This window comes from Lissotriton helveticus, chromosome 2_1 (assembly GCF_964261635.1).
Source record: "Lissotriton helveticus chromosome 2_1, aLisHel1.1, whole genome shotgun sequence".
NCBI classification, from domain to species: Eukaryota; Metazoa; Chordata; class Amphibia; order Caudata; family Salamandridae; genus Lissotriton; species Lissotriton helveticus.
Genome location: NC_136059.1, coordinates 267,114,268 through 267,128,630, shown reverse-complemented (window position 1 = coordinate 267,128,630; position 14,363 = coordinate 267,114,268).

Here is a 14,363-nt window from a genome sequence, read left to right as displayed (position 1 = left end):
TTGCACAGATGATGTTGTAACCCTCCGGTAGTGCGAGGGAGATGGCGGGATTAGTGGTGTCATTTAGCCAGGTTTCGGTCAGGAAAAGCAGATCCCATTCGTTGTCTCGAAGGGACTGCCAAATGTCGATGACGTGTTTACTCAGGGATCTGCAGTTGATCAAAGCAGCTCGGAGAGTCCGGGGGGAAGGTAAGCTGCGTGAAGGGGGGGAAATCAGGGCGTGAGTCGTCCTGATAGTGTAGCCGGGAGAGGGAAGAGAAAAGTTCAATCAATCAATCAATCAGGTCATTTGTAGAGCGCACTACTCACCCGTAGGGTCTCAAGGCGCTGGGAGGGGGGGGTGCCGCTACTGCTCGAACAGCCAGGTCTTGAGCTTCTTCCTGAAGGAGAGGTGGTCTTGGGTCAGGCGCAGATTGGTCGGAAGTGAGTTCCAGGTCTTGGCGGCCAGGTAGGAGAAGGATCTTCCTCCTGTTGTCGCTCTTCGGATGCGGGGGACGGCGGCGAGGGCGTGGTTGGTTGATCTGAGGAGGCGCTTGGGAGTGTAGAAGTTGATCCGGAGCCAGAGCAGGCGTGAGCCATGCCTTGAGCATCAGAAGAAGGGAAAAGGCATATCAAGCACTGGGGGGGTTTCAAAGACAGCAGCTCCGTTCGAGTATAGGCAGCGAAAGGATGGTAAGGGGGTCGGGGATGGCTACCGGCCCCGGACGCGTCCTGATCGCGGACGAGCACAGACGAGCTTGCCTTAAGCGCGCCTTTGGCGCGCCATCGTCGCGCCCGCTGCGCTCGTCCGCTGCGCTTCCGGTATATGCACATTGTTATAGTGGCGAGAAGGGGGAGGGGCGTGGCCTCATAGGGGGCGTGGCCAAGTCCGGGCGTGGTTCCCCAAATCATGATTTTATTAAAGACAGAGAGGCTAATATTATCCCTCCCAGTGAATGGTACCCACCCTTTAATTTGTGTTTCAGGAAACTGCGATTATAAGAAGTAAGGCTGAAGAATGGGGAGACTTGGATCATGTTCTATTGTTGAGAATAAGCATAACAATGCAAAACTGTTCAGTTTGTTCACAGCAAAAAAGAAGGAATATGGCTGCCCGGTTCAGAAATATATAGCAAATTGGAATGTTGTTATAGTTCATATTCTAAAGTTCTAATGTAATATTTTAAGTTGCTGCTGTGTTGAATGGCAATAAAGAGGTAAGCATAATATTAGCCTCCATGTTTTTAATAAAATCATGATTGTTCTACCCACCCCTGCTGTGGAAAATCAGGATTTTTTTCCCCATAGAGGTTATGGATGGTGCTCCACAGGCAAAAATGTTAACATATTTTCTATAAATTCACCCTGGGGCAGATGTATCAAGATTTTGTTTTGCGATTCTGCAATTACGATATTTTGCGATTCGCAGTTGCAGATTCGCAAAACGGGATGTATGTAAAAAATTGTGATTTTTTAGCGATTTCTTAAAATTCGCAAAAAATTCTCAGAATCCCTTGCAATTTCTTAATTTGCAAAATTCGCAAATTAAGAAATCGCAAAAAACGTGAATCTGCAAAGCAGGAGCAGGTTGATGACATCACAACCAGGAAGAGGGAGTGATCACCTGCACCTGCTTGCCTGAGCCACACCCAGTGGCAGTTAGGAGAGTGTTTGGAGGTTGAACAGACCTGCTAGCTGTGAAATGGAGTCACAGATCACACAGGAGGGCATGGCTGTTGAAAAGAGAAAAAGAAAACATACGTTTTCAGAAAAGGAGCAGGAAATATAAATAGAGGAGATGGTGTGCAGCCATCAACTGCTTTTTGGTGAAAAAAAAAGCTTTGAAAGTACCTGAATCCAGAAAAAGGAAAATCTGGCTGGATATCCAACAAAAGGTGAATGCTGTGGGAGTCACCACCCATACCATCGACGAACTTAGGAAAAGATGGTATGATATGCGCCAGAGGTCCAAAGAAAGGGTGGCTGAAAGGATAAAAGAGGCACACAAGACAGGAGGTGGAACTTCGACAGCAGAGCAACCTACACGACATGAAGAACTTGTGGAGGCCACTCTCGTGCCTGAGAGTGTCAGTGGAGTGTCCCATATTGACAGCTCTGACCCTACTCCAAGTGCTCAAGGTAAGAGTCATGTGACAAAGTTAAAATTTACTAGGTGATGCATGCACACAGTTTAGATACATGTACATAGTGTAAGGAATTTTGAAGTCCAAGTGCACTGCATAACATACATATAGAAATGCATCATGGGAGTTGTAGTCTTACCAAGGAATTTTTTCATCTGGCAGCAATGAAACACTGGCCCACATTGTAGTGTTGTTGGTAGTCAAAATGAGAGTGTCAGGATTGTCAGAAGTTCAAAACAGAAAGCTTTATTTGTTCCAAGTTGCAGAACAAAACACAAACTCATATGTCTCACTCTACATCCACAGCACAATCAAGGGCACCGAGGGATTCCGCAGAGGGAGATAAATTACCACTCCTTTTTGGCTCTGGGGCAGAAGGTGAAACTAGTGATGATAATGTGTCTACTCCAATTGTGCGCAGGAAGCGCAGACATGTGGCCCCTCAGCCTCCTTTGGATGATGACATTGACCATCAAAGGGATACAAGAGACAGTGGCCAAGACACAGCGGTCCCTGTTGAGAGCCAATTCCAACATCAAACACAAAGAAGAACAAGAGCATACAGTGTTGATAGATCCAGGAGCAGCAGTGTTCAACCTGAGACACCCACAGTATTTGCTGGTTTGGAGCAGAATATGCTTGATGTGCAGCGCCTACAACATAAGGCACTACGGTCAATCAATAGACAGCTCACAAACCTCAACAACAATCAACAAAACATGGGTGAGGGCATGAAGTCAATGGCGGCTGCAATTGACAAATTATGCATGACACTTGAGCGCACGGAGACATCTAGGAACAGGGCTGCACATCGTGCACATGCAAAAATGCTTAGTTATACAAAGGCCATTAACCGCCTATGTACAGTCACATCTAACTTTACTAGGCGCAGCATCACAATGCAGAGGGAGATGAGCCAATGCACTAAAAATATTGCCAGAGGCCTGGATCAAGTGACAAGTGCTGTTGAAATACTACAAACTCCCAACTCTGGTGACAGCACCCTAATGGCTTCTGCAGACAGTGAGGACACCTCTAGCAGGAGTAGCAACAATCCAACTCCAACATCGCAAGTCATGCAGCGCACAAGTGGCCAACATCATGCTGCTACTATACCTGTTTTGGAGAGCATGGAATCTGAACACCGCCCTGCCCCTTGCCGCCACAGTGGAAAGTGAACATTTACATTGCACTTATTTCCACTATGTTCATTACACATATGGCTGTTCTTTAACTTAATGGGACAGTACCATGACTATGCTGTAACATGTCATGGTTTATCACACAAATACGGTTTGTCAATTGTGATTAAACACAGCACCTGCTAAACACAGATATGTTGTGAGAGTACTTTTCTTACCTAGAAGTCATTTTGTGTTATCTCAGACCGTCTCTGCCGGCCAGCCGCAGCTCCTACTCCTGCTGTTGCCCTTCCAGGTGGAGGTATGGAATCATCATCAGATGTGTCTGAGTCACTCACTTCAATGTCTGTGCCTCTTCTCATTGCCATGTTATGTAGCATTGCGCAGCTTGTTATAATCTTACAACATGTTTCAGGACTGTACTGCAGTGCACCTCCATATTTGTGTATGCACAGGAAGCGACTTTTTAAAATGCCAAATTTGCGTTCAATGACGCTGCGCGTTGACCGGTGTGCCCTGTTGTATCTTCTCACACTTGCATTTGATGGATTCAAATATGGCGTTAGGATGAAGTAGCGCACTGCGTAGGCACTGTCACCTGCATGGAAGAAAAGTTAGAGTAAGTGTATGTTCCACTGACAATTGACTAATGTATGGAAGGATGGATGTGTGAGATATATTTACCAAGCAGGTATCCCTCACCAACTGTGCAGCACTCAGGCGTCCATGAATCCCACTATGTCTGAAAATGAAGGAGTCATGTGTGCTGCCTGGGTATTTGGCCACAATATCATTGATTATGTATTTGGCATTGCACACAATCTGAATGTTCAGGGAATGGTAGCTTTTCCTATTCCTGAAGACATATTCTGTAGCTGCTGGTGGTGTAATGGCAATATGGGTGCCATCAATGCAGCCAATCACATGGGGAAAACGTGCAATTTGGTAAAAATCCAGTTTTGTTTCTTGAAAGGTCTGTTGGGTGTTTAAAAAAAAAGATGTGATGTTGAAGCCTGTTCAGCATTGCATCCAATAAGGCATGAAAGAAGCGCAAAAGAGCACTCTGGGACACCCCACCAACCTCTGCTATGACGCTTTGAGAAGACCCTGAAGCCAGTAAGTGCAGTGAGCACAATACCTGCACATGGGTAGGAATTGATTGTGTCCTGCCTGTTGGGTGCTCCAAAAAAGGTTTCAATTCATGTATGAGGTCCAAGATGGTGTATGGGTGAAGTCTGTATTTATCATAGATGTCCTCTTCAGTCTGCTGGAACAGCGTGATGCGCAGTCTGAATATTCACTCCTGTCTCTGTCTCCTCTGTGCAAGGGCATGGATACGCAGCCTCCTGGCTATCAGGTATAGTCAAGCCATTTTGGAACTTTCCATTGCATTGTGGGTTCCTTTTTATACTTTCAACCTGGTTACCACCTGCATGCACTTGGTGTTAACTGCGATTTCTTAAAATGCAAATTTCCAGATTTCTTAATTTGCGAATTTTAAATACATCTCTTTGCGATTTCTTAATTTGCGATTTCAGGTTTGCGAATTTCGCAAACAAGACAACTCGCTAAATTAGAAATTGCAAAATTAATCGCAGAAAATATGTTCTCGCAACGTAAGGAATCGCAATTTTTGCGATTCCTTATATTGCCATGCGAATTCTTACATACATACCATTTCTCTATTTTTTTGTCGCAAACGCTGTTTTTTTTGCGAATCGCAACGTTTGCAACTAAAAAAATGGTTGATACATCTTCCCCACTATCCTTCTCGGCCATATGAAAATGAAGTCTGACATTCTAAATAAATCATGTTCTTCCAACAGGAGCAGCCTGTATGTTGATTCCCTTGTGTTCTACTGCAGCATCCCAGAGTGTTCTAAAGAACAACTAGAGTGCTAACAGTGTTACGTATGACAAACCTATGGCACACCTTAAGCCATATTGATTGAATCAAACTGGCAAAACTTAAAATAGTTAATTTAGAAAGGAACAAAATGAGGGGGTTCAGTTTGTCATAGAAATTATGGTTAGTGCTGTAGAAAGAAAAATTAGGACACATTTTAAGTGAGTTCTCCAATATCTTCAACTTCAATTTCCTTAAAACATTCTGACATGCAAACTGAAACATGTACTTTGAAAACCAGCAGTAGACTGCAAGTTAACTCCCTGGTGATCAATAGCTTTACTACAGTATTCTAAAGAACAACTGGAGTGCTAACATTCTGAATTTATGCCAAAAGTATGGCACATCTGAACGCCAACTTGATGGAAATCAAGTAGACAACTGAAAGCATTTTCTACTGAGGATACTGTAGTAAACCATGAAATAACAGAGCTTCATAACAAATAAGTCTCCCAGGTGGCCACCAGAGATAAAAAAGCCAAAATGTAGCACACATATCACCGAAATGTGGCCTAAGTATAGGCCAATAACAGAAGTGTGCAAAACACTTAGGGGCTTATTTACAAGTCCCTTGCGCCGCCGCTACGTCACATTTTCCCATATTAAAAATGACGCACCAGCGGCGCAAGGGGCTTGTACATAAGACTCTTAATTTGCTTCTTTTTTTGCAGTTTTATATAGCATAGACTTCACCTGAAGATATAGGAGTGCTTTAAATAAACATCAGTTACATTACACAAGGACACATACATTTGGGTTTTAGGCATGAGGAGTTGAAGTGATTTGCCCAGAATCACAGAATACCAAGCTGATGCCGAAACTCAAACCTGGTTCCCCAGTTGCAAAGTCTTCCACTCTGGTCGTAAGACCACATCCTCTCCCTTAAGTGTGACATAAAATCAAGTGATCAACTGGATAAAAAAAAATATAAAGACAGCACATTATTTAAAAGTACTTTGTCGCTATTTGAGAACTCAGAAAAAATGCCCTCATTTCAGTTGTTTGGAGCACTGACCATATTTTCTATGGGGATAAGACCCTTTCATGGAGGAGGGAGCTGAGGCAACAAGTTGACCATGCAGAGCAGGCGGTAGAGGCAGTGGCAGCACAATGGACCATGGAGGACAGAGGGAAGGGGTAGGAGGAAGAGGCAGGAGGAAGGGGCAGGGGCCACAGACCAACCATGCAGTACAGGCAAGAGAGGCCGTGGCAATATAAAAGACCATTGAGGGCAGAAGGAAGAGGCAGTGTCTGTACAACCATACATGCCAACAGACCCAGTTCAGGCAGGAGACTTTCATCTGTCTCTTGCCTAAAATCTCCTCTTTTTCAATGTAAGTCAAAGGGGAAAATTATATGCCCCATTTTTTTACTCAAAATCTCCCTCTTGCCAAGTTCAACATTTTAGCAAGTAAGGTATATTGGCTCCCGGAGGGCAGGAGAAATGGGTTAAAGACATGGACTCAGATAAGGGAGGGCAGAAGCGAAATGAAAAGGTGCACCAAAGTGACCTTGCAGGGCAGGTGTCAGGGGTTGCACCAGCATAATACACCACACAGGGCAAGCGGGATGGCAGTGCAACACAAAGGGACCATGGAAAGCAGAGCCATGCACCTGGACAACAAAGAGAAGATGTGAAAGAGGCAAGGGCAGCAAGCTGACATTACTGGACAGACAGGAGGGACAGTTGCAGCATAACTGACCATGAAGGGAAGGAGGGAGGGTGTAGGGGCACAACAACGGACCAGACAAGGCAGGGGGAGGATAAAATGGAGAGCCGGGGGGGAGGAGCATCAAGCTGACCATGGAGGGCAGGCCTGATGGGCAACAGTGAGACTATAATGACATACACATAGACAATGGAGGGAAGGTGAAGGGGGTCAGGGGCAGCAAGCTGACCAGACCATATTTAGCCCTGCGGGTCGCCTCCCCCCAGGGCCGGTTCCTGTGTGCCCCAGGCTGTCTACCCCTGGCACATAGCTGTTTGCTTTGTGGGAGCTGTGACAGCTCCCAACAAGCACAAGCAAACACTCTGCTACTAGGAAGCAGGAGCTGTCAAACCTCTTCCGCTTGATGGAAGTGGAGTTTTCATTTCTTTCCCTGCCCGCAGACATGTGGACAGGGAAATAAATGAAACGATTGCTCTCGCACGTGAGAAAGCTTGGGCCCACACCAATTTGGTCACACAATAATACAGTCCACAACTGAATATGAAATTAGTAGGGTTTATTTAAAATTTAAGAAATAGATTTACATAAACCAATCTCCGCATAATGGTATAGCAATACAGAACAAATAAAACGTGTCCAAATGTCCTAAAGAGATTTAGCCTCTACAGAAGAAAGAGTGTGACTAATTCGATTATGATTACAAGGAGGAAAAATAATTGAGAATTACATTTCATCAGTTGATTTTCAGAAATGAGCATTAGCCCTATCTTTCCCTACACGATGTTAAATGGGCCACCTCCACTAAGAAGTATCATAAATTTGGAAATAAATAGAAAGGTGTCAGCCTTTGCCAAACTTCATCTTCTCATGCCTTACTATCTAATGAAAACAAAAGCCTTCTATGCTAACAAATGAGACTTTTCCACACCTGCAGTGGAAATAAAATGTGAACAAAAACATTCCACATTAAAGGTTAAACACAAATTAAATGTTAAGCTGCAACGAGAACTAACACTGCAATTCTGTTTGAGGCCTCAAATTAAGTCAACTTACAGCACACTGGGTTAAAGATACATGCACACATGCAAAAGTATTACAAATGAAATTTCTTAATATATGAACAATGCAAAAGACTAGTAAGAAATATTAATTAAAATACTCTCAAGTAAATATAATATTGTGTTGCACATGCACATCTAAACATTAGTCACACATACATTTCGTCTAATTAGCCTCAAAATAAATCATGTCATGGACTTAGATTTTCCTTTATAATATTAGTGGATAAGTACGAAGTACTTCAAACTTTGCAGTTTAAACACCATATCTGTTACACATAGAGCACTATATATATATATATATATATATATATATATATATATATATATATATATATATATATATATAGGCTGTTAACAGTGTGCTGAATAAATTTACTTCATCTAACGAGCGGAGTGCTGGATCATTTTTTGTGAAAGAATTAAAAACGGGACCCTGTCCTGGTCCCGACTCCAGCACCAACTTACAAGTGCTCCCTCTGCGACAGGACGGTTCGTGATTGATATATATATATATATATATGCAAATCGAAAATGGAACCTCCGTCTGCTCACCAGCGCTGTGCACGCTGCTTCGTTCAACAAAGGAACCATGAACCACAATCTTCAGGAAAATCCTTTATTTTCTGCTGTTTTCCTCCTGATGCGTTTCGGGCACCACTTGCCCTTCTTCACATGTACAGAGGAAAACAAACGCCATTTTTGATATATGTGATGCTGAACCTCGTGATAAAACACCTCTGCTAGACATGGAAAAAATACTAATGTATGAGACCACCATTAGGCATACAGTATTTCTTTGTTCTTTCAAAGTCATCTTTTTTTACATCTTCTTATTCCTTTTTATTCCATTTATTTTCTCTTTTCAGTTGTGTGTTTTGTTTCACTCGATCTGGTGTTCTTTCCTCATTCTAGGTCAGATTATAACCAAACTAATGTCCTTTAAATAGGTAATCAGCCCATAATAAATTCTTTGACTGTTTCAATACAGGGGTACAGTCGATATTTTCATATCCATCTAAAATATCAAAAGACACAGAAGAAAGTATGAGACATATAAATATAAAATATATAAATATATAAATATTATAAAATGCGTTCATAAATATATTGCAATATCAAATATACAAGATGTGCAAAATCCGCAACTTACTATCATTGTATCATATCCTCTCCCCTTAGTCTGAATATAAATGCTTCCTCAATGGAGTGAGTATGAATGTACCCAAATCTACTAATAAATTAGTCTATAGACACATCAATCAAAGGGGTCTCCCACAAATATTTAACAATCCCTGCATAAATGCACTTTCAATCATATCCTCATAAAGGACCTGTCCCGTGTTTCATATCAACCACTGGAAACCACAACCGACGTCTTGCTCTGAATGTGCCTAAAGTGAGACCCATATCTAAAATTCATTAAAATGTGCAAATCCGCAATATTCATAAAGTGCCAATACTCTAAGTGTTTTACCCAAATTACTCAATCATTATTTCTAAAAACTTTTGTGAATAGAAAATAGGTCCATGGGCATGGCATGCATCAAAAACTGATTAAAATCCAATCCTGAGTGCATCCAACAGACCATGGGTCGCTGCATATCTAAATATCTATATACAACGGAACTGGTAATTAATATTGGTAGCAAGATAACTGTACTGTTTCCAATGCATGGGGGAATCTCACTAAAAGAAGCTGAATGCCATATTAAAGGAAATTGTGTAGGTCTTCAGTGTTATTCAGGCCATGCGGAAACTTAGTGTCAAGCTCTAGAATTAACCTTGTCTCCAGATGCCTCAGAGCTTTTTTGCGATCTCCTCCATGACGCGGTTTGGGAATAGCCGCTGCCACAAAGTAACTCAAGCAACTTAAGTCATTATTGTGGGTTGGCTTGACGTGGCGAGCAACTGGATACAAGGAGTCGCTATTCACTATGGCACGTAGATGCTGCAGGATCCTGACATGCACCTGCAGCTTAGTACTTCCCACGTACCTTAAACCACAGGTGCACGTCAGGATGTACACAGCATATTCCGTCCTTTATGTAAAATTGCCCCTAATGGCTATTTCATTTGGGTCGAAATGGTGACAAATAATGTGTTGTAATCTGCCTAAATTGGCAAGCTCTACAAGTAGAGCATTTAGTACAGCCATTCTTAGGCTGCAGCCAAGTTTTGGCTACTGCCAATTCTGGGCACACCTTTCCAATCTGCGTGCGCATGGAAACGCCCTTCCTATATGTGACAGTAGGTTGTGATGGTAATCGAGTAGACAGAACCCCATCTGTTAACACAATTTGCCAACGGCGCTTAACAATTGCCCGCACTTTCCTTTCTTGTATGCTGAAGGCAGTGAACAACCGTGGGGCAGAATTATCATCAATAGGTTTCTCACCCTTACTGGTAAGCAGTGATTCCCTAGATCTTTCATTTGTTTTATTGATAGCCTTTTTAAGAATACTGTCATTGTAACCTCTTTGTTTGAATCTTTGATAAAACTCCTCTGTACGTCTGTTCAAGTCCTCTTTATTATTGCAAATCCTTTTGAGATGCAGGAATTCCCCATAAGGAATATTATCAATCATGTGCTTGGGATGAGCACTGCTTGCATGTAAAGTTAGATTCCCAGCAGTCTCCTTTCTATACAGACAAGTGCCCAATTGCCCATCACTTTGGTAAACCCTAACGTCCAAAAACTCAATGCTATTCTTGCTGACGTTAGAGGTAAACTTGAGGTTAGCAGTATTAACATTAATCTGACTAATAAAATCAGATGCACTCATTTCACTGCCTCGCCAAACAATAAAACATCATCGATGTAATGCATCCTATACAAGACATTCTAATTAAAAACTTTAGAAACATCACTTTGAGGACCTGCTCCTCCCACCAGCCTACATGCAAGCATGCATAGCTGGGGGAGAAGCAAGGCCCCATTGCAACTCCTCTTTTATTTAAGTAGATATCATTGCCAAATAAAAAAATAATTATTGTGCAAACACCATGAGATCAAGCTTAAAAGCATCTTATTGTGTTGATAAAATTCAATAGGTTTCATATCTAAAAAATGCTTAATAGCTGACAATCCTGTATAGTGTTTGATAATGGTATACAAGGATTCAATGTCTAATGTAATAAAAAGCAGATCCTCCGACCATTCTATGTCTTGTATCTTTCGGAAAAAATCACCAGTGTCCTGGTCAGTTTCTAGACAAATTCCTCAAGGAAAAAGTCCACATACTGTGTGATATTCTCCCCTACACTATTGATGGCCAATATAATGAGCCTTCCTGGAACTGGTGTAGCCTTTTTGTGGACTTTCGGGATAAAATAAAGTTTTGCTAAAACAGGATGTTCAATGTTCAAAAATGTAAATTCCTCCATCGAAATCACCCCTTCCCTTTTCCAGACCAGTAATTCTTTCTTCAGATTATGTCTTGCCATATCATATTTAGTATGTGAGGACTTCTCATAACACTCTACATCTTGTAAATGTCTCTTTGCCTCTTGAATGTAATCTTTTTGGGGCCAGATAACCATGTTGCCTCCTTTGTCAGATTTAGTCACAATGATCTCATGTTTGTTGCTCAATTTTTTTATCAACTTGGCATATTCTATTTCTTTCTTATTTTTGTAACTTTTTTTATGTCTAGTACGGTGGTACAGTTTTTTGATGTCCTCAATTATTACCTCATGGTAAATATCAATAGCGTCTTTCGGCATAAGCGGTAATTGCATAGGAATTGTGACATGATTAATAATAAGGCACTTATGAATATACTGAGCACTGCAGTTTCCAAAAAGGTTTAACCTTTTTGGAAACTGCAGTGCTATGAATAAATATGGCATGTGAACAGCGATAAATAACTTTGAGTGCTCTTTATTAGGAACGGTCTGAGAAGTGAGGACTGAGTGTTTGGAAAATAATACGCACTCCACCGTGCGGTAAGAGGCACCCGTGGTGAAGCAGAGCAGCGGTTGGTGGAAGAGAGTCAAGGAATATATATATATATATATATATATATATATATTCACTGAAAAAAACCATAGGTTATAGACCATATATAGTTAGGAATTAGCATTTAAAAAACCTTATTTTACTCACACAAAACCATTGAAATTCCATATATAGTTAGTTGCACTAACTATATATTGCGCACCCGCAATCCACTGCGGATCATGTCACATATTACATCATTCATGACATGGTCAGTGACATCACTGATGACATCACTGATGACATCTCAAATGACATCACTGATGACATCACTGATGACAACATCCAGTGACTGTATGTTTCTGTAAAGTTAAAATATGTCTTACATATTGAAGAATGAGTGGATGTATAAGTGTCTGGATGAAGGATTTAGTAGGTGCGTGACTGACTGTATGAGTGAGTGATTAAATATGTCTCACTGAATGCATGGGTTAGTGACTAAACTGTCTTAATTTGTGCATCATTATGTCTGTTGTGATGTAAACTGCTGCATGTGTTGATCATTAGCTATACGAGAGGCTATATGTGTTATTAATTGGTTGCCCAAGTATTTCTATGGGAGATTGAGTTTGTGTGGGGGTGGCTGTAAGGTGTGTGACTCTGTGCATAGATGTGTGAGCAGTTTATTCACTAGGTGTATGAGTTCAAGAGTGCATGTGGAAACAGCTACATGGGCAGTTGACTGTGTGCATGAGTGTATTGATGAGTGAATGGATATCTCAATGCTACATGTCATACTAAATACATATGTAAAACACAGTACATGTGAGAGTTGGCATATATAAATAACTGTGCATGAGAGCCACTGAATGAGTGAGTGGTTGTATCGATCATTGTGAACTTGTATCAGGGATTGTATAACAGAGTAAATATGTGTTAGTATATGTTTCAATAAGTAAGGTGTGTTTAACTGTATAGTTGAAGAAATGGAGGTGAGATTGTTTCTTTGCATGACTGACTGGGTGTGTGAGTAACTCCATGGATGAGTGGCAGTGTGTGAGTGTCTGTATACACTGAGTGTATCTAAGGTTATATTAGAGTCTGAAGAGGTTTATCGTATTAGCACAAGAATGATGTCAAATGAGATGTCATCAGTGATGTCATCAGTGATGTCATTTGAGATGTCATCAGTGATGTCATCAGTGATGTCACTGACCATGTCATGAATGATGTAATATGTGACATGATCAGCAGTGGATTGCGGGTGCGCAATATATAGTTAGTGCAACTAACTATATATGGAATTTCAATGGTTTTGTGTGAGTAAAATAAGGTTTTTTAAATGCTAATTCCTAACTATATATGGTCTATAACCTATGGTTTTTTCAGTGAATTTTCAAGGTTTTGTAAATGCTAATTCCTAACTATATATGGTCTATAACCTATGGTTTTTTCAGTGAATTTCAATGGTTTTTTAATAGCAAATATCATAAGCTGTCGAATGTCAAGTACGTGGTAAGTGAAAACATTTTCGTGTTTATGCACACTGATCTGCTTTGAATGGTGCCCCCCCCCCATTTCTATTAGGAGTACTCTCTCTTTGCAGATAGTGAAAGGTAGTTAACACAGGCCTTTGCCCCCGTTGTAATCCGTCGTGCCTGCTTCTCTCTCCATTTGATTGATTGTTATCCAAGTATTTACTGTTTTAGAATTAGTTCTCTTTGGTTCATTCTCTATTTACAAACAAACACAGAGTCGCAATACTCTGTTTAGTCTTTGCAGATAACGAAAAATCGTGTAAAAAAAAGAAAAGGAATCGAGCAAAATCAGTAGGCCACTAATGGGATCTCTTTTTGACCTCGCTAAAATAGAAACATTAGGAACAACCCCTCATGACAAATACAAAACTAGTGAGATGAACTGAACTCCACACAATGATGGCTGCAAAACAGCTCGGCTCCGCCACCCACCCCGCCCAAAATAACGATAAAGAACGGCTGCCATGATTGGTTGCGGAATGAGCACGACGGAGCTACGAAATGGTGCTGCTCTCATGCTAACCCCAGCTTCAGTCTGAAACATCCAGAAACACTGTAGACTACCAATTCGATCAGTTCCGGTAGCGCCCCAATGTAACCCGGTAGAGAAGAACTAGCCCTCCCCTCTTTGACTGATGGTTCTTGTTGCCTGTCCCTTCTGTTGTCATTTAACAGAACTATTTAGCCTGCTGAAAGGGGTTGTGTTCCGACCGCTGGTTGGTGGAGACATTTTGACTATATTCTGGACCTGCGTTGTCGCGTAATGCGTCATATGACGCGCCGCGTTAGCGCATCCGGAAGTCATCCGGGGCGCGCAGCGCGTAACGTAAGCATAACAAGTCATGTGACTTGTTAATAAAACTTTTCATTGGTTCATTTTACTTTTCTTATTGTAATGATGAAAGGCTTGGTCATATGACCTAAAAATTACGCTTTTCATTACTTCCGAACATTATTTTTTCTTAAATATATGTTATAATGTTCCA